Source organism: Pleurodeles waltl, chromosome 2_1, assembly GCF_031143425.1.
Source record: "Pleurodeles waltl isolate 20211129_DDA chromosome 2_1, aPleWal1.hap1.20221129, whole genome shotgun sequence".
Lineage (NCBI taxonomy): Eukaryota > Metazoa > Chordata > Amphibia > Caudata > Salamandridae > Pleurodeles > Pleurodeles waltl.
In genome coordinates this window covers 5,896,155-5,916,935 of record NC_090438.1, presented here as the reverse complement: position 1 = coordinate 5,916,935, position 20,781 = coordinate 5,896,155, and positions in this window count along the sequence as shown.

The following is a 20,781-nucleotide window of genomic DNA, read 5'->3' as shown; positions in this document are numbered from 1 at the left end:
CTTTGGCCTGTTCAACGGTGCTTTGCCATGGCGGTCTTGTCCCTGTTCAGCGGTCTTCACCATGGCGGTCCTTGCCCTGTTCAGCGGTGCTTTGCCATGGCGGTCTTTGCCCTGTTCACTGGTGCTTTGCCATGGCAGTCTTTGGCCTGTTCAGCGGTGCTTTGCCATGGTGGCCTTGGCCCTGTTCAGCGGTCTTCACCATGGCAGTCCTTGCCCTGTTCAGCGGTGCTTTGCCATGGCGGTCTTTGCCCTGTTCAGCGGTGCTTTGACATGGCGGTTCTGGACTGTTCAGCGGTGCTTTGACATGGCAGTCTTTGGCCTGTTCAGCGGTGCTTTGCCATGGCGGTCTTGTCCCTGTTCAGCGGTCTTCACGATGGCGGTTTTTGCCCTGTTCAGCAGTGCTTTGCCATGGCGGTTCTGATACTGACATTGGTGTGTGGCATGATGAACTCCACACTGGACATTGGTGTGTGGCATGACGAACTCCACACTGGACATTGGTGTGTGGCATGACGAACTCCACACTGGACATTGGTGTGTGGCATGACCTTCCATCATTGCCCAGCGGGGCTGTGGGATTCTGGACCCTCCTGGGCTGTGACTCCGGCGGGGGCGGTGGTCTCAGGACCAGTAACGATACTTGAGCCCTCCTGGGCTCTGACTCCGGCGGTGGCGGTGGTCTCCTGACCAGTAACGATACTTGAGCCCTCTTGGGCTGTGTAGGAAAGTACCATCTTGCCTGGCATGTTACCCCCATTTTTCACTGTCTATATGTTGTTTTAGTTGTATGTGTCACTGGGACCCTGCCAGCCAGGGCCCCAGTGCTCATAAGTGTGCCTGACTGTGTTACCTGTGTATATGACTAATTGTCTCACTGAGGCTCTGCTATCCAGAACCTCAGTGGTTATGCGCTCTCATTTCTTTCCAAATTGTCACTAACAGGCTAGTGACCAATTTTACCAATTCACATGGGCATACTGGAACACCCTTATAATTCCCTAGTATATGGTACTGAGGTACCCAGGGTATTGGGGTTCCAGGAGATCCCTATGGACTGCAGCATTTCTTTTGCCACCCATAAGGAGCTCTGACAATTCTTACACAGGCCTGCCACTGCAGCCTGAGTGAAATAACGTCCACGTTATTTCACAGCCATTTTCACTGCACTTATGTAACTTATAAGTCACCTATATGTCTAACCTTTACTTAGTAAAGGTTGGGTGCTAAGTTACTTAGTGTGAGGGCACCCTGGCACTAGCCAGAGTGCCCCCACATCGTTCAGAACAAATTCCCCTGACTTTGTGAGTGCGGGGACACCATTACACGCGTGCACTACACATAGGTCACTACCTATGTGTAGCTTCACAATGGTAACTCCGAAAATGGCCATGTAACATGTCTAAGATCATTGAATTGCCCCCTCTATGCCATCCTGGCATTGTTGGTACAATCCCATGATCCCACGGGTCTGTAGCTCAGACCCGGGTACTGCCAAACTGCCTTTTCAGGGGTTTCACTGCAGCTGCTGCTGCTGCCAACCCCTCAGACAGGTTTCTGCCCTCCTGGGGTCTAGCCAGGCTTGTCCCAGGATGGCAGAACAAAGGACTTCCTCTGAGAGAGGGTTTTACACCCTCTCCCTTTGGAAAATGGTGTGAAGGCAGGGGAGGAGTAGCCTCCCCCAGCCTCTGGAAATGCTTTCATGGGCACATTTGGTGCTCATTTCTGCATAAGCCAGTCTACACCAGTTCAGGAACCCTTAGCCCTGTTCTGGCACGAAACTGGACAAAGGAAAGGGGAGTGACCACTCCCCTGACCTGCACCTCCCCTGGGAGGTGTCCACAGCTCCTCCAGTGTGCTCCAGACCTCTGCCATCTTGGAAACAGAGGTGCTGCTGGCACACTGGACTGCTCTGAGTGGCCAGTGCCACCAGGTGACGTCAGAGACTCCTTCTGATAGGCTCCTTCAAGTGTTGCTAGCCTATCCTCTCTCCTAGGTAGCCAAACCCTCTTTTCTGGCTATTTAGGGTCTCTGTCTCTAGGGATTCCTTAGATAACGAATGCAAGAGCTCATCAGAGTTCCTCTGCATCTCTCTCTTCACCTTCTGCCAAGGAATCGACTGCTGACCGCGCTGGAAGCCTGCAAAACTGCAACAAAGTAGCAAAGACGACTACTGCAACTCTGTAACGCTGATCCTGCCGCCTTCTCGACTGTTTTCCTGGTGGTGCATGCTGTGGGGGTAGTCTGCCTCCTCTCTGCACTAGAAGCTCCGAAGAAATCTCCCGTGGGTCGACGGAATCTTCCCCCTGCAACCGCAGGCACCAAAGAACTGCATTACCGGTACTCTGGGTCTCCTCTCAGCATGACGAGCGAGGTCCCTTGATTCCAGCAACTCTGTCCAAGTGACTCCCACAGTCCAGTGACTCTTCAGTCCAAGTTTGGTGGAGGTAAGTCCTTGCCTCCCCACGCCAGACTGCATTGCTGGGAACTGCGTCTTTTGCAGCTACTCCAGCCTCTGTGCACTTCCGGCGGAAATCCTTCCTGCACAGCCAAGCCTGGTTCCACGGCACTCTAACCTGCATTGCACGACTTTCTAAGTTGTCCTCCGGCGGCGTGGGACTCCTTTGTGCAACTTCGGATGAGCACCATTTCACTCTTTTTTTAAGTGCCTGTTCCAGCACTTCTGCGTGTGCTGCCTACTCCTGAGAGGGCTCCTTGTCTTGATCGACGCCTCCTCTGTCCCCAGACGCAATTGGCGACATCCTGGTCCCTCCTGGCCACAGCAGCATGCAAAAACCCTTACAGCACGATTTGCAGCTAGCAAGGCTTGTTTGCTGTATTTCCACAGGAAAACACTTTTGCACAACTCTCCACGGCGTGGTGGATCCATCCTCCAAAGGGGAAGTTTCTAGCTCTTGTCGTTCCTGCAGAATCCTCAGCTTCTACTGTCCAGTAGCAGCTTCTTTGCACCCACCATTGGCATTTCTTGGGCATCTGCCCATCTCCGACTTGCTTGTGACTTTTGGACTTGGTCCCCTTGTTCCACAGGTACCCTCGTTTGGAAATCCATTGTTGTTGCATTGCTGGTTTGTGTCTTTCCTGCAGAATTCCCTATCACGACTTCTTTGTCCTTTCGGGAACTTTAGTGCACTTTGCACTCACTTTTCAGGGACTTGGGGAGGGCTATTTTTCTAACCCTTACTATTTTCTAATAGTCTCAGCGACCCTCTACAAGGTCACATAGGTTTGGGGTCCATTCGTGGTTCGCATTCCACTTTTGGAGTATATGGTGTGTGTTGCCCCTATCCCTATGTGTCCCATTGCATCCTATTGTAACTATACATTGTTTGCACGGTTTTCTAAGACTATACTGCATATTTTTGGTATTGTGTACATATATCTTGTGTATATTTGCTATCCTCATACTGAGGGTACTCACTGAGATACTTTGGCATATTGTCATAAAAATAAAGTACCTTTATTTTTAGTATATCTGTGTATTGTGTTTTCTTATGATATTGTGCAAGTGACACTAGTGGTACTGTAGGAGCTTCACTCGTCTCCTAGTTCAGCTTAAGCTGCTCTGCTAAGCTACCATTATCTATCAGCCTAAACTGCTAGACACCCTATACGCTAATAAGGGATACCTGGGCCTGGTGCAAGGTGTAAGTACCCCTTGGTACTCACTACAAGCCAGTCCAGCCTCCTACAGGCTGTGACTCCGGGGGTGGCGGTGGTCTCCTGACCAGTAACGATACTTGAGCCCTCTTGGGCTGTGACTCTGGCAGTGGCGGTGGTATCCTGACCAGTAACGATACTTGGGCCCTCTTGGGCTGTGATTCCGGCAGTGGCGGTGGTCTCCTGACTAGTGACGAAACTTGGGCCCTCCTGGGCTATGACTCTGGCGGTGGTCTCTGGACCACCGACCATACTTGGGCCCTCTTGGGCTATGACTCCGGCGGTGGCAGTGGTCTCCTGACCAGTAACGATACTTGGGCCCTCCTCGGCTATGACTCTGGCGGTGGTCTCTGGACCAGTGACGAAACTTGGGCCCTCCTGGGCTATGACTCTGGCGGTGGTATCTGGACCAGTGATGATACTTGGGCCCTCCTGGGCTATGACTCTGTCGGTGGTCTCTGGACCAGTGACGAAACTTGGGCCCTCCTGGGCTATGACTCTGGCGGTGGTCTCTGGACCACTGACGATACTTGGGCCCTTCTGGGCTATGACTCTGGCGGTGGTCTCTGGACCAGTGACGAAACTTGGGCCCTCTTGAGCTATGACTCTGGCGGTGGTCTCCGGACCAGTAACAACAGTGCTGGCGGTTGTGTCTGGACCGCCGGAAATGATGGCGCACTTCTCCACCGTGACACTCACAACAGGTTGGGGAGACTTCCTCGGGACCTTCCCCACCTTCTTTGGAGTTTACAGCTGACTCACCAATCGCCTTGAATCCCATTTCACTTTGTGTCCCACCAGGAGTCTTGACACAGTCCCGTCGTCCACTCTCCAATTTTGAAGCCTTTACTGGGGGTGGGCTGACAGTGCCTTGGCTCCGGGTCCTACCGCCTGCCCTGGTGGACGGGGCACTCCAAAAACCTGGAACACGCACCACTGGTACTGGAGGCTTTTTGGCTGAGGCGCTATGACGGAACTGATGAATAGGAGGGGGGGTGGGGGCAAAAAGGTCAATTTGACATAGGGACAGTTTCTGACGGACACTGGGATGGGTAGCTGGAGGGGCTCTGGGAGTGGAGGAAGAGGAGGTGGTTGTAGGAGGTGTCACTTTAGCTGTTTTGGGTGCAGGTGCAGGTACTGGAGGCTGTCGTGAGGTGGATGGATGTTGGGTGAGTGATTGCTGGCGTTTGTGTACTTTGGGAGGGGACGTCACAGACACACTGGGAGAGGACACAGGGGACGTGTATATGGCAGTGGAGGTGGTGAGTACAGGTGAGCGGCATGTGGTGCTGGGTGTCCTGTTGCGAGTCCTAGTGCCTGTAGATGTGGTGCATGCAGGTGTGTGTGTAGACGACACTGGGAGGGAGGAGGGAGAAGAGGAGGAGGGGGACACAGTGGAGACAGTGGATGTTGCTGTATCTGTATGGGTCTGATGCTTGTGTGAGTGCCTGTGGTGTGTGTGGTGCCTATGTTTGCTTGAGCTACTTGTGTGTGTTGACTTGTGTGCATGCTGGTCTGTAGGTGTGCTTGGGATGGGCTGGGGTACAGGGGATTGGGTCTGGGTGGATGAAGTTGGAGGGGGGAGGCTGGACACAGGGACAATGGCTGCCATCAGTGCTGAGGCCAGAGATTGCGGGGTTCGCTGAAGGACAGCCTGACCAGAATGAATGCCTTCCAGGAATGCATTACCGTGTTTCAACTCTCGTTCTACACCCTGGATGGCATTCACAATGGTAGACTGCCCAACAGTAAGTGACCTGAGGAGGTCAATGGCCTCCTCACTGAGGGCAGCAGGGGTGACTGGGGCAGGGCCTGAGGTGCCTGGGGCAAAGGTGATGCCCACCCTCCTGGGTGAGCGGGCACGGGGCGAACGCTGAGGGGCTGCTGGGAGGGCGGTACTGGTAGGGGAAGTGGCGGCTGTACCTGTAGAAGTGGGGCGCACAGATGGTGCCGCCACCACAGGGGAGCTCTCATCAGCGGACGAGTCCTTGTCGCTGTTTGGTGATCCTGTGGCCGACGTGAAGCTCCCCTCGCCCTCCGTCCCACTGGTGAAATCAGAGTCTGTGGTGTGGCCCTCCATGGCCATGTGGGATGCAGCTCCCTTGTACTCCGGCGCCACTGTACCTCCGCCTGTTGATGCTGATGTACAGAAGGACAGGGAGAGCAGAAAAAGTGGGGAGACAGAAGAAAGAGAGTTTTAGTGCATGGCATACCGCTACCGTTGGCGGACAAGACAAACGCAGCAGCCCCCTGCATTACGCCGTGCTCCTGCCGTCTGCACATGCAATTTCTGGGATATGCCCTACATGGCAATGGTGGAAATCTGCCCACATGGATGGCAAAGGGGCAACTATACATCAATTAGGCTTTTTTTTTAGCTTGGGTAGAGTGCCACATGGCCTACATAATGGAGGGGCCTTGCATACCTAACTCGCCCTGGCCTAGGGACACCCACAGCCCACCACCCCAACCCAGACAGCTCCACTGCACGCAAAGTCCATAGGATGAGGTTGTACTCACCCCCTTGTGTCTGCTGTGATGTCCTTAAGCGTCCATAGAACTCCGGGTAGGCCACCGCCAGGATCCGGAACATCAGGGGGGTCATGGTGCGACGGGCACCCCTCCCACATTGGGAGGCCATCCCCAGCTGAGCCTCCGCCGTCTTCTTGCTTCAGCGGTGAATGTCCTCCCATCTCTTCTGGCAGTGGGTGCCCCGTCTCTGGTGGGCCCCCAGGGTCTGGACTTCCTTGGCGATGGCACGCCAAATGTCCCTCTTCTGATGGGCGCTGACCTACATGACATGCACAAGGAAAGAGGAACAGTCATTACCTACAGCACCGTCGTTGTAATTGGCCCCCTCCCAACTCCATCCCTGTGGCCCATTCATCCCCATGCATGACTGTTCTATGTACTCTGCCCCCTTCGCTCATCCACCCAGCCCTCTCCACCCAGGCCTAGCCCATACAACGTGCTCCCTGTGTACTAACCTGTTGGTCTGGAGGACTGTAGAGTAGCGTGTACTGGGAGAGGACCCCATCCACAAGTTTCTCCAACTCCTGTGCAGTGAAGGCAGGGGCCCTTTCCCCAGACGCAGCAGCCATCATCGCTTCCAGACCGAAGTCACAGCAGCACTAGCAGTGTAGGTCCTCTCCTGTCGAAGGTCAGGTATCTAGTGATTGAAGAGATAGAAAATGGTGGTGACGTCCGCGGCGGTGACGTCCGCGGCGGTGCGCATCATCACCGCCAGCGCACCTGTTCATTGGCTCCTGGGACCAATAGGGTCCAATGTTAACCAATGCAGCATTGCGACGCGCTTTAAGACCGCCTACCGCGACGGTGTGCAACGTCAGCGCTGTTACCCCACAATTCCATTGTCCCAGTTTAGAGGTCAGGCAGCCGCCATTTCAGGGGCCCACATGGCTTCAATTACTACTGTGTCACACATACCGAGGCCTACACTCAAAACCTTTCCCGGATGGGTTAATCGTCTGTTGTAGTGTTGTGTGTGACTGTGGGTACATACCTGGAGGAATGCTGACAGTTTCTTCGCTGTTGTCCTTCTTAGGCACCGTCAGCTGGGACATATTGGAAGATGGCGGAATCCGCCGGTGTACCAACCGCTGGTGGACCTGTTGACAATGGAAGAGCGACATGTCATCGTGACCTACCGGTTTGACCGTGCCACAATCCAGGAACTGTGTACCCAGTTGGAGCCAGACCTGATGTCACCAGTCCGCCACTCGACTGGAATCCCCCCTGACGTGCAGGTGCTGTGAGTGCTCCATTTCCTTGCAAGTGTGTCTTTTCAGACAACAGTGGCCATGGCATCAGGGATGTCCCAGCCTATGTTTTCCAACGTCTTGTCCAGAGTGTTGTCTGCCCTGCTGAAACACGTAAGGAGATACATCATTTTCCCTGAGGTGGCGGATTTGCCAACAGTGAAAGGTGACTTCTATGCCCTTGGACATATCCCCAACGTCATAGGTGCCATTGATGGGACCCATGTAGCTCTGGTCCCCCCCGCAGGAATAAACAGGTGTACAGGAAAAGGAAGAGTTATCATTCGATGAATGTCCAGATGGTCTGTTTGGCAGACCAGTACATCTCGCAGGTAAATGCAATGTTCCCTGGCTCAGTGTATGACGCCTACATCCTGCGCAATAGCAGCATCCCTGATATGATGGGTGAACTCCAGAGGCACCGTGTATGGCTATTGGGGGACTCTGGTTACCCCAACCTGTCCTGGCTACTGACCCCAGTGAGGAATCCCAGGACCAGGGCAGAGGAACGCTACAATGAGGCCCATGAGGAGGGTGTTAGGAGGGTGATCTAACGCACCTTCGGCCTCCTGAAGGCCAGGTTCAGGTGCCTCCATATGACAGGTGGGTCCCTATTCTACTCACCGAAGAAGGTGTGCGACATCATCATCGCCTGCTCCATGCTCCATAACTTGCCATTGCGACACCAGGTGCCTTTTCTGCAGGAGGATGATCCAGATGACGGTGTTGTTGCAGCGGGTGTGCCTGTGGAGCCTGTGGACAGTGATGAGGAGGAAGCTGATGAAGATGAAAACGACAACAGGGAGTCTGTCATACAACAATATTTTCAGTGAGACACAGGTGAGGACAATTTCATGTTTGACATCATATTACATTTCACACGTCTACCTCTATCCTGTACCTACATTTCACTCCCTATTTGGTAACTGAGTTGTCCCCTTCCATTTCAGTTTCACTAATGTGGTAACCTAGGCGTCAACAGCTTGCACCCTTGAAAGGCTTGTGATGTGTGACATTGGTATGTTGGCCTTCCAATGGGTAACCTTTTTTAAGACTGTAATTGACAATACACAGTTCAAAATCATTGACTGACTCCAATATTATTATGGTTTCAAGGGTATTTATTGAAGTGCATAAAAATGTCCGGGGGTTGTGAAATGGGGAGAGGTCATGGTGGAAGAATGTCCAGTCTATTAGTCTCACAGGTACATTGCACATCTGGCCATTGGAAGTGAAGCTGGGGCAGTTCCGATTTGGACAGGGTAACAAAGTGGGACAGTGGGGGGACAATCAGGGTGGTCTTATTTCCTGGCGGGGGTCTTGCCATCTTGCTCTGTCCTGTTCCTGGATCTCAGGGACCGCTTTCGTGGTGGTTGTCCATCTGCAGGGGGTGGTGTGCTGGTGTGGTGGTCCTATGGCGGGGCGTCCTGTGCACTAGCGCCGGCGGAGGTGGTGGGCATTTCATCGTCCTGGCTAGTGTCAGGGGCCCCTTGGAGTGCCACGGTGTCCCTCAAGGTCTTTTGAATGTCCGTCAGCACCCCTACGATGGTGCCCAGGGCGGAGCCGATGGTCCTGAGCTCCTCCCTGAACCCCAAATACTGCTGCTCCTGCAGACGCAGGGTCTCCTGCAACTTGTCCAGGACCGTTGTCATCGTCTCCTGGGAGTGGTGGTATGCTCCCATGATGGAGGAGAGGGCCTCGTTGAGAGTTGGTTCCCTTGGCCTGTCCTCCCTCTGTCGCACAGCAGCCCTCCCAGTTCCCCTACGTTCCTGTGCCTCCGTCCCCTGGACCATGTGCCCACTACCACTGCCCCCAGGTCCCTGTTGTTGTTGGGGTGGTGGGTTAGCCTGGGTGCCCTGTAGTGGTGGACACACCGCTGATTGACGTGTCCTGGGGATGGGGGTATGGGCCCGCTGGGTGGGTGCTGTGCTGGTGTTACCAGAGAGTGGCAGCTCGGTGTTGGGCTGTGGCTGGGCAAGAGGAACCAACTGTCCTGAGGCCCACGATGGTCCGGGCTGGTCATGAAGATCCAGTAGGGCAGAGCTGCTGTCGTCACTGTGGGCCTCTTCAGGGGGTGGAGTGGTGTTGTCTGGACCCTCTGGTTAGGTGACGTTCCTTCGGATTCCTGCGGGGGTATAAGTACATGATTATTGCATGTGTGTGTTTCATGGTGTGCAATGGTTGGGTGTGCGTGAACCCCAGTGGAGGCATTCCTGATTGGGGGCTTGTGTGGTGATGGTTGGGTGGTGTTGGTCTGTGCAGTGGGCATGCTTTAGCGCTGGGTGTCCATGCTTAGTTGTGTCATGCAGGTCTTGGGGTTGGGATGGGTGGTTGGTGTTATGGGTAGATTAGTGAGGAGTTTGTGTGATAGGGGAGGGTGTGAGGGTGGGGGTGTGTGATGTCATGCAGGTAGGGTGGGGGATATGATAGTGAAGATTTGACTTACCAGTGTCCGTTCCTCCAACGAATCCTCCGAGGCCCTCAGGATGCAAGATGGACAAGACTTGCTCCTCCCATGTTGTTAGTTGTGGGGGAGGAGGTGGGGGTCCGCCGCCAGTCCGCTGTACCGCGATGTTGTGCCTGGATACCGTGGAACGCACCTTCCCCCGTAGGTCGTCCTCCCTATTTCTTGGGTGCTGTCACACAGCGTTGACCCTGTTGACTATTCTTTGCCATAGCTCCATCTTCCTGGCTATGGATGTGTACTGTACCTGTGAGCCAAATAGCTGTGGCTCTACCCTGATGATTTCCTCCACCATGACCCTGAGCTCCTCCTCGGAGAAGCGGGGGTGTCTTTGGCGTGACATGGGGTGGTGTGTGTGATGTGTGGGGTGGTGTATGTGTTGATGAGTGTGGTGAGTGTAGTGGTATGTGGTGTTTTGTGCGTGGATGTTTTGTGGGTGATGCTGTAGTGTGCCTCTGTGTGATGGGGTTCTCTATTCTGTGGTGTCTCTCTCTGGCCTTCGTCTCTAATTTGTGGTCGTAGGGGTTTGTGGGTGATGTGGGTGTGTGTTTTATATTGTATTGGATGTGTGGGTGTGGTGTGTGTATGTGTATCAGGTGTGTGTATTTGGAATTGTCCAATGTGGCGATGTTTTGGAGCTGTGTGTGTATTTTGAGCGCGGCGGTGTGTACCGCCAATGGAATACCGCGGTTGAAAGACCACCGCGTGGATTCGTGGGTCGTAATAGCATGGGAGTGTTTCTGTTGGCGTGGAGGTGGAGGATATGTTTCCGCATGTTTATCGCTGACCTTTGGTGTGGCGGTATTGTGTGGGTGTCTGAATTTCAACAATTCCATGATCTTAGACATGTTACATGGCCATGTTCGGAGTTACCATTGTGACGCTATACATATGTCGTGACATATATATAGTGCACGCGTGTAATGGTGTCCCCGCACTCACAAAGTCCGGGAAATTTGCCCTGAACAATGTGGGGGCACCTTGGCTAGTGCTAGGGTGCCCACACACTAAGTAACTTAGCACCCAACCTTTACCAGGTAAAGGTTAGACATATAGGTGCCTTATAAGTTACTTAAGTGCAGTGGTAAATGGCTGTGAAATAACGTGGGCGTTATTTCACTCAGGCTGCACTGGCAGGCCTGTGTAAGAATTGTCAGATCTCCCTATGGGTGGCACAAGAAATGCTGCAGCCCATAGGGATCTCCTGGAACCCCAATACCCTGGGTACCTCAGTACCATATACTAGGGAATTATAAGGGTGTTGCAGTATGCCAATGTAAATTGGTGAAATTGGTCACTAGCCTGTTAGTGACAATTTGGAAAGAAATGAGAGAGCATAACCACTGAGTTTCTGGATAGCAGAGCCTCAGTGAGACAGTTAGTCATAACACAGGTAACACATACAGGGCACACTTATGAGCACTGGGGCCCTGGCTGGCAGGGTCCCAGTGACACATACAACTAAAACAACATATATACAGTGAAATATGGGGGTAACATGCCAGGCAAGATGGTACTTTCCTACACAACCCCCCCCCCCCAAACGAAGGACAATAAGACTAGCCATGACCTGATGAGTCTTCATTGTCTAAGTGGAAATATCTGGAGAGTCCATCTGCATTGGAGTGGGTACTCCCAGGTCTATGTTCCACTGTATAGTCCATTCCCTGTAGAGATATGGACCACCTCAACAATTTAGGGTTTTCACCTTTCATTTGTTTTAGCCAAAGTAGAGGTTTGTGGTCTGTCTGAACAATGAAGTGAGTGCCAAACAGGTATGGCCTCAACTTCTTCAGTGCCCAGAACACAGCAAAGGCCTCCCTCTCTATGGCAGACCAACGCTTTTCTCTAGGGGTCAACCTCCTGCTGATAAAAGCAACAGGTTGATCCTGGTCCTCAGAATTAAGTTGTGATAAGACTGCCACTACCCCTAATTCAGATGCATCAGTTTGGACAATGAATTTTTTGGAGTAACAGGGGCTTTTCAGGACAGGTGCAGAGCACATGGCCTGCTTCAGCTCCTCAAAACCTTTCTGACAGTTTGCTGTCCATAATACCTTTTTAGGCATTTTCTTAGATGTGAGGTCATTAAGAGGGGCTGCAATGGAGCCATAGTTCTTTATGAACCTCCTGTAGTACCCAGTGAGGCCTAGAAAGGCTCTCACCTGAGTCTGAGTTGTAGGGGGAACCCAATCTATAATAGTTTGGATTTTCCATGAAGTGGTGCAATCTGTTCTCCACCTACCAGGTGTCCCAGATAAACCACCTTCCTCTGCCCTATCTGGCACTTTGAAGCCTTGATAGTGAGGCCTGCCTTTTGCAGGGCCTCCAAAACTTTCCATAGGTGTACCAGGTGATCATCCCAGCTGGAGCTAAAGACAGCTATGTCATCTAGATGTGCTGTACTAAAAGCTTCCAGCCCTTGCAGGACTGTGTTCACCAACCTTTGAAAAGTGGCAGGTGAATTTTTAAATCCAAAAGGCATTACTGTGAATTGGTAATGGCCTCCAATGGTTGAAAATGCAGAGTTTGTTTTTGCATCGTCTGATAACTTGATCTGCCAATACCCTGCAGTCAAATCAAAAGTGCTTAGATACTTGGCAGATGCCAGTGTATCTATTAGCTCATCTGCCCTGGGTATAGGGTGAGCATCAGTTTTGGTTACCTGGTTGAGACCTCTGTAGTCAACACAAAATCTAATTTCCCTTTTACCATCTTTGGAATGAGGTTTTGGACAAGTACCACAGGAGAGGCATATGGGCTTTCAGAGTGCTCAACCACTCCCAGTTCAAACATTTTCTGCACCTCTTGCTTTATGCAGCCTCTGGCATGGTCAGGATGCCTATAGATCTTACTTTTGACAGGCAAGCTGTCTCCAGTATCTATAGTGTGCTCACACCAAGAAGTGGTGCCTGGCACAGTAGAGAAGAGTTCAGAAAACTGACCCAGGAGATTTATGCAATGGTCTTTCTGCTCAGCAGTAAGACAATCTGCCAAAACTACACCTTCCACTAGAGCATCTTGTTCTGTGGAAGAGAAGAGATCAGGGTGTAATCAGCCCTGTCATAGTAGGGTTTCAGGTGATTGACATGGAGCACCCTAAGGGGACTCCTGCCAGTGCCTAAGTCAACTAAGTAGGTGACTTTACCGTTTTTCTCAACAATAATGTGGGGTCCACTCCATTTGTCTTGGAGTGCTCTTGGGGCCACAGGCTCCAAGACCTACACTTTCTGCCCTGGTTGGTACTGAACCAAAACTGCCTTCTGGTCATGCCATTGCTTTTGGAGCTCTTGGCTGGCCTGAAGGTTTTTACTGGCCTTTCTCATGTACTCAGCCATCCTAGATCCTAGGCCAAGTACATAGTCCACTATGTCTTGCTTTGGAGCTTTTAAAGGTTGTTCCCAACCCTCCTTCACAAGTGTTAGAGGACCTCTCACAGGGTGTCCAAATAGGAGTTCAAAGGGGCTGAAGCCCACTCCTTTTTGGGGTATCTCCCTGTAAACAAAAAGGAGGCAAGGGAACAGGACATCCCATCTCCTGCGGAGTTTGTCAGGGAGTCCCATTATCATTCCTTTGAGAGTCTTATTAAACCTCTCAACCAGTCCATTTGTTTGTGGATGATAGGGTGTGGTGAACTTGTATGTCACACCACATTCCTTCCACATGGCCTTTAAGTAAGCAGACATGAAATTGCTTCCCCTGTCTGATACCACCTCTTTTGGGAAGCCCACCCTGGAAAAGATTACCAGGAGGGCCTTTGCCACTGCAGGAGCTGTAGTGGTCCTAAGAGGAATTGCTTCAGGATATCTGGTGGCATGGTCCACTACCACCAAGATAAACCTATTGCCTGAAGCAGCAGGAGGGTCACGGGGGCCAACTATGTCAACCCCTACCTTTTCAAAGGGAACCCCAACCACAGGTAGTGGAATAAGGGGTGGCGTTGGTGTGCCACCTGTCTTGCCACTGGCTTGACAGGTTTCACAGGACTTACAAAATTCCTTTGTGTCCTCTGACATTCTAGGCCAATGAAACAAGGGGACAAGCCTGTCCCAAGTTTTTATTTGCCCCAAATGTCCAGCTAATGGGATGTCGTGGGCTAGAGTTAGGAGGAACTTTCTGTATTCCTGAGGAATCATCAATCTCCTGGCAGCTCCAGGTTTTGGATCCCTTGCTTCAGTATACAAAAGGTTATCCTCCCATAAAACTCTGTGAGAGTCACTGACATCCCCATTTGCTTGTGGACAGCTTGCTGCCTTAGACCCTCTAGTGTGGGACAGGTCTGCTGTGCCACACTCAGCTCCTCCCTGGCAGGCCCCCCTTCACCCAAAAGCTCAGCAGTGTCTGCTTTGAGCTCCTCTGGTGTAGGTTCTGCACAGGGTGGAAATTATTCTTCCCCAGAAGTAGAATCCAATGTAGAGGGAGGGATAGTAGGTAGTGTTTTACCTTTACTAACGCTAGCTTTAGGGAGCACTTGGTCCATTCTTCCAGGATCCAAGTCACCCTGTCCTTTTTGCTTTTTGGCCTGAGCCCTGGTTAAAGCAAAAATATGCCCTGGAATGCCCAGCATTGCTGCATGAGCCTCCAATTCCACTTCTGCCCAAGCTTATGTCTCTAAATCATTCCCTAGTAGACAGTCTACAGGTAAATCTGAGGCAACCACAACTTTCTTTGGACCAGTAACCCCCCCCCCCCAGTTGAGATTCACTACAGCCATGGGGTGGCTATGAGTGTTGTTATGAGCATCAGTCACTTGGTACTGGTGAACAAGTAGGTGTTGTTCGTGGTGGACCAGTTTCTCTATTACCATGGTAACACTGGCACCTGTGTCCCTGTAGGCCTGAACCTCAACACCATTTATTAGGGATAGTTGCTTGTACTTATCCATATTAAGGGGACAAGCAACCAAGGTGGCCAAATCAATGGCCCCCTCAGAGACTAACACAGCCTTTGTGGTCTCCCTAACCAGACCAACCCCAACTAAATCACCAAAAGTGAGCCCAGCTACTCCCTTGGATTGGCTATTAGTAGGTTTGCTCCCACCACCACTGCTATTACTAGAGGCACTAGGTGTAGCAGCAGGGGTTGTAGTGGTAGGAGGCTTGGTGCTTTTCTTTGGGCAACTGGAATCAGTTGTCCAATGGCGTTCTATTTTACACAAATAGCACCATGGTTTCTTTTCTTTGTTTTGATTTGAAGAGGATTTGGGCCCCCCACCAGAGTGTTTTTGTGGGCCTCATGAAGACTCATTTTTAGATTTGTCCCCACCCCTGTCAGAAGCCTTACCATCCTTCTTCTTGCCATCCTTGTCACCCCCTGTATGAACTTTTCTGTTCACCCTTGTTCTGACCCATTTGTCTGCCTTCTTTCCCAATTCTTGGGGAGAGGTCAGATCAGAGTCTACCAGGTACTGGTGTAACAAATCAGACACACAATTATTAAGAATATGCTCTCTCAGGATTAAGTTATACAGGCTTTCATAGTCAGAAACTTTACTGCCATGTAATCACCCCTCCAAGGCCTTCACTGAATGATCAACAAAGTCTACCCAGTCTTGTGAAGACTCCTTTTTGGTTTCTCTGAACTTCATCCTGTACTGTTCAGTCCTTAAGCCATAACCATCAAGGAGTGCATTCTTAAGAACTGTAAAATTATTGGCATCACTTTCCTTCACAGTAAGGAGCCTATCCTTACCCTTTCCACCGAAAGATAGCCATAGGATAGCAGCCCACTGCCTTTGAGGGACCTCTTATACAACACAGGCCCTCTCAAGTGCAGCAAACCACTTGTTAATGTCATCCCCCTCCTTGTAAGGGGGAACTATCTTGTGCAGATTCCTAGAATCATGCTCTTTTGCAGGATGACTATTTGGAATACTGCTGCTGCCACCATGGGGTCCTAACCCCAACCTCTGTCTTTCTCTTTCTAAATCAGAGGCTTGCCTATCTAAATCCAGCTGTTGCTTCTTGAGCTTCAGCCTGGATTCTTCCACTCTCAATCCATCGAGCTCCCTTTCTAACACTCTGTCATCAGGGTGGGTTGGTTGGGCATGCCTTGACACAGAAGAATGGTGAGAATGAACAGAGGGAGACCTGTTCCTAACAGATGGCACTCTAACAACCTGGCTAACAGAAGTAACACTCCTACTGTGATGAGAACTCACATTAGTACCAGCATTGCTAGGTGGTCTGCTAATGGGCAGGTTGGGAAGGTTCCCTTCCAAATCTTTCAGTGGGGGTGCCCCAGAATCAGAGTGGGAACCATTAGGTAATTTCTCACCTGAAGTGCCAACTAAGGTCTTATCTTGTTCAATGAGCATATTAACTAACAGTTGTCTTGAGGGATTCTTCCCTACCCCTAAACCTCTATCTATGCAGAGACTCCTTGCTTCCTTCCAGCTAAGGTTGTCATAAGCTATGTTGGCCAGATCAAGAGTTTGGCCTGTACCAGACATGATAGACAAGAGTTTATAAGGGAAAGAAAAAGAAATAGAACGTTTCAGAACTTTTTAAAGAGCAGAAAAAAAAACTTTTAAAACTTTTTAAGAACTTTTTGAAAGTTTAGAGGTACTTTTCAGCACTTAGCAAAGAAGTAAGAGAAGAAAAGCAAAACTTTTTGGTTAGGTGAACATACACTGAAATTGTTTTGTATATTTTTCTCTTATGAAAAGTACAATATAACAAAGTGGTAAGTAGTTGCAAAGTACTTATCCCACCGCTGCACAACCAATGTTGGAGGCTGGACTGGCTTGTAGTGGGTACCAAGAGGTACTTACACCTCAAACCAGGCCCAGGTATCCCTTATTAGTGTAGAGGGGTGTCCAGCAGCTTAGGCTGATAGAAAAGGTAGCTTAGCAGAGCAGCTTAGGCTGAACTAGGAGACGAGTGAAGCTCCTACAGTACCACTAGTGTCACTTGCACAATATCATAAGAAAACACAATACACAGATATACTAAAAATAAAGGTACTTTATTTTTATGACAATAAGCCAAAGTATCTCAGTGAGTACCCTCAGTATGAGGAAAGCAAATATACACAAGATATTTGTACACAATACCAAAATATGCAGTAATAGCAATAGAAAACAGTGCAAACAATGTAAAGTCACAATAGAATGCAATGGGGGCACATAGGGATAGGGGCAACACAAACCATATACTCTAGAAGTGGAATGCGAACCACGAATGGACCCCAAACTATGTGACCTTGTAGAGGGTCGCTGGGACTGTAAGAAAACAGTGAGGGTTAGAAAAATAGCCCACCCCAAGACCCTGAAAAGTGGGTGCAAAGTGCACCTAACTTCCCCAAAGAGCACAGAAGTAGTGATAGGGGAATTCTGCAAGGAAGACCAACACCAGCAATCCAACAACAATGGATTTCCTGACGATAGTATCTGTGGAACAAGGGGACTAAGTCCAAGTGTCACGATCAAGTGGGGAGTGGGCAGATGCCCAGGAAATGCCAGCTGTGGGTGCAAAGAAGCTGCCACCAGATGGTAGAAGCTGTGGATTCTGCAAGAACAACAAGGGCTAGAAACTTCCCCTTTGGAGGATGGATGTCCCACATCGTGAAGAGTCGTGCAGAGGTGTTCCCGTGCAGAAAGACAGCAAAAAAGCCTTGCTAGCTGCAAGGGTCGCGGTTAGGGTTTTTGGATGCTGCTGTGGCCCAGGAGGGACCAGGATGTCGCCAATTGCGTGAGGAGACAGAGGGGCATCCAGCAAGACAAAGAGCCCACTCAGAAGCAAGCAGCTCCTGGAGAAGTGCCGGAACAGGCACTACGAAGTGGAGTGAACCAGAGCTCACCCGAAGTTGCACAAGAGGGTCCCACGAAGCCGGAGGACAACTCAGGAGGTCGTGCAATGCAGGTTAGAGTTGCGGGGATCCAGGCTTGGCTGTGCACAAAGGAAATCCTTGAAGAGTGCACAGGAGCCGGAGTAGCTGCAAAGCATGCGGTTCCCAGCCATGCAGTCTAGCGTGGGGAGGCAAGGACTTACCTCCACCAAACTTGGACTGAAGAGTCACTGGACTGTGGGAGTCACTTGGACAGAGTTGCTGAGTTCAAGGGACCTCGCTCGTCGTGCTGAGAGGAGACCCAGAGGACCGGTGATGCAGGTCTTTGGTGCCTGAGTTTGCAGGGGGAAGATTCTGTCGACCCACGGGAGATTTCTTCGAAGCTTCTAGTGCAGAGAGGAGGCAGACTACCCCCACAGCATGCACCACCAGGAAAACAGTCGAGAAGGCGGCAGGATCAGCGTTACAAGGTCGCAGTAGTCGTCTTTGCTACTTTGTTGCTGTTTTGCAGGCTTCCAGCGCGGTCAGCAGTCGATTCCTTGGCAGAAGGTGAAGAGAGAGATGCAGAGGAACTCTGATGAGCTCTTGCAGTCGTTATCTAAGGAATTCCCAAAAGCAGAGACCCTAAATAGCCAGAAAAGGAGGTTTGGCTACCTAGGAGAGAGGATAGGCTAGCAACACCTGGAGGAGCCTATCAGAAGGAGTCTCTGACGTCACCTGCTGGCACTGGCCACTCAGAGCAGTCCAGTGTGCCAGCAGCACCTCTGTTTTCAAGATGGCAGAGGTCTGGAGCACACTGGAGGAGCTCTGGGCACCTCTCAGGGCAGGTGCAGGTCAGGGGAGTGGTCACTCCCCTTTCCTTTGTCCAGTTTCACGCCAGAGCAGGGCTGGGGGATCCCTGAACCAGTGTAGACTGGCTTATGCAGAAATGGGCACCATCTGGGCCCATGAAAGCATTTCCAGAGGCTGGGGGAGGCTACTCCTCCCAAGCCCTAACACCTTTTTCCAAAGGGAGAGGGTGTAACACCCTCTCTCTGAGGAAGTCCTTTGTTCTGCCTTCCTGGGCCAAGCCTGGCTGGACCCCAGGAGGGCAGAAACCTGTCTGAGGGGGTGGCAGCAGCAGCAGTGAAACCCCGGTAAAGGCAGTTTGGCGGTACCCGGGTCTGTGCTAGAGACTCGGGGGATCATGGAATTGTCTCCCCAATGCCAGGATGGCATTGGGGTGACAATTCCATGATTTTAGACATGTTACATGGCCATGTTCGGAGTTACCATTGTGACGCTATACATATGTTGTGACAAATGAATAGTGCACGCGTGTAATGGTGTCCCCGCACTCAAAAAGTCCGGGGAATTAGCCCTGAACAATGTGGGGGCACCTTGGCTAGTGCTAGGGTGCCCACACACTAAGTAACTTAGCACCCAACCTTTACCAGTTAAAGGTTAGACATATAGGTGACTTATAAGTTACTTAAGTGCAGTGGTAAATGGCTGTGAAATAACGTGGAGGTTATTTCACTCAGGCTGCACTGGCAGGCCTGTGTAAGAATTGTCAGATCTCCCTATGTGTGGCACAAGAAATGCTGCAGCCCATAGGGATCTCCTGGAACCCCAATACCCTGGGTACCTCAGTACCATATACTAGGGAATTATAAGGGTGTTGCAGTATGCCAATGTAAATTGGTGAAATTGGTCACTAGCCTGTTAGTGACAATTTGGAAAGAGAATGAGAGAGCATAACCACTGAGGTTCTGGATAGCAGAGCCTCAGTGAGACAGTTAGTCATAACACAGGTAACACATACAGGGCAAACTTATGAGCACTGGGGCCCTGGCTGGCAGGGTCCCAGTGACACATGCAACTAAAACAACATATATACAGTGAAATATGGGGTAACATGCCAGGCAAGATGGTACTTTCCTACAGCCCCTCACATGGATGTGTGGCCTCTGACCTCCTCCACCGGGGGGGGGTGGACACACCTGACTGGCCCCTCACATGGATGTGTGGCCTCTGACCTCCTCCACCGGGTGGGGGGGTGGACACACCTGACTGGGCCTTCACATGGATGTGTGGCCTCTGACCTCCTCCACGGGGGGTGGACACACCTGACTGGCCCCTCACATAGATGTGTGGCCTCTGACCTCCTCCACCGGGGGGGGCACGCCTGACTGGGCCTTCACATGGATGTGTGGCCTCTGACCTCTTCCACGGGGGGGGCACACCTGACTGGCCCCTCACATGGATCTGTGCTGGTAATCAGTGAGTGGGACCGAAGTGAAGAAGGACGGGGTCAGAGGGCACAGTTACAAGTGCCACCGGGCAATGGCAGAAGGGCATGAGGATTCCCACTGCAATGCACGTGGGAATTACAAATCAAAACCAGCAGACGGTCTGCCACCTCGTTGTGCCCTCTGTCATTGGCACAGAATCTGGTGAGTGAAAGGCTGTGTAAGTGCCAGTGATGTGTCACACTTCAGTGATTGAGCAGAAAAGCTGTTGTTACAGTGTTTGGAGAGCTCTTCTAAGCGCTTTGTTTCATTCTTTTGTAGCTGGATACTTTCTTGGAAAAGGTAAAGAAAGTATTGATCAGTTCGAGAACATGTACGTTTTTTATTTACTTCTATTTACTTACAACCTGAAGCATCATTGGAGACGCTGCCTCAGATCGTACTGATGACTTGAAATGTAGTGTTCTGTGGGTGAGAAATACACATCATGGATGGGGCGTCCAGATCTGATGGCACTTTATACTTGGAACAAGCTGAAGGTCTGATTCAGAGTTGTACAGATTGCTGCCTCCACCCCCATCACCCCCAGGCGCAGAAGATCCCTCCCTATGTAGAGCCCCCCTGTCTGGGTGGGGATCTCTTTTGCTAAAAATGCTGACGCTGCTGTAGCAGAAGACCTTTTGGCAAAACACAGTCTTGTGAGGGTGCTCTGTTTTGGCAACTTCCTAGCATTTTATTTTTAGCAGAAAACTAAGAGAACTAATACAGAGAACTATTGATTGACTCAGTGCTTAATTTGAGCTGGTGGCTTCCGTTGGGGGGGTATGGCACTTAGCTTTGAGGG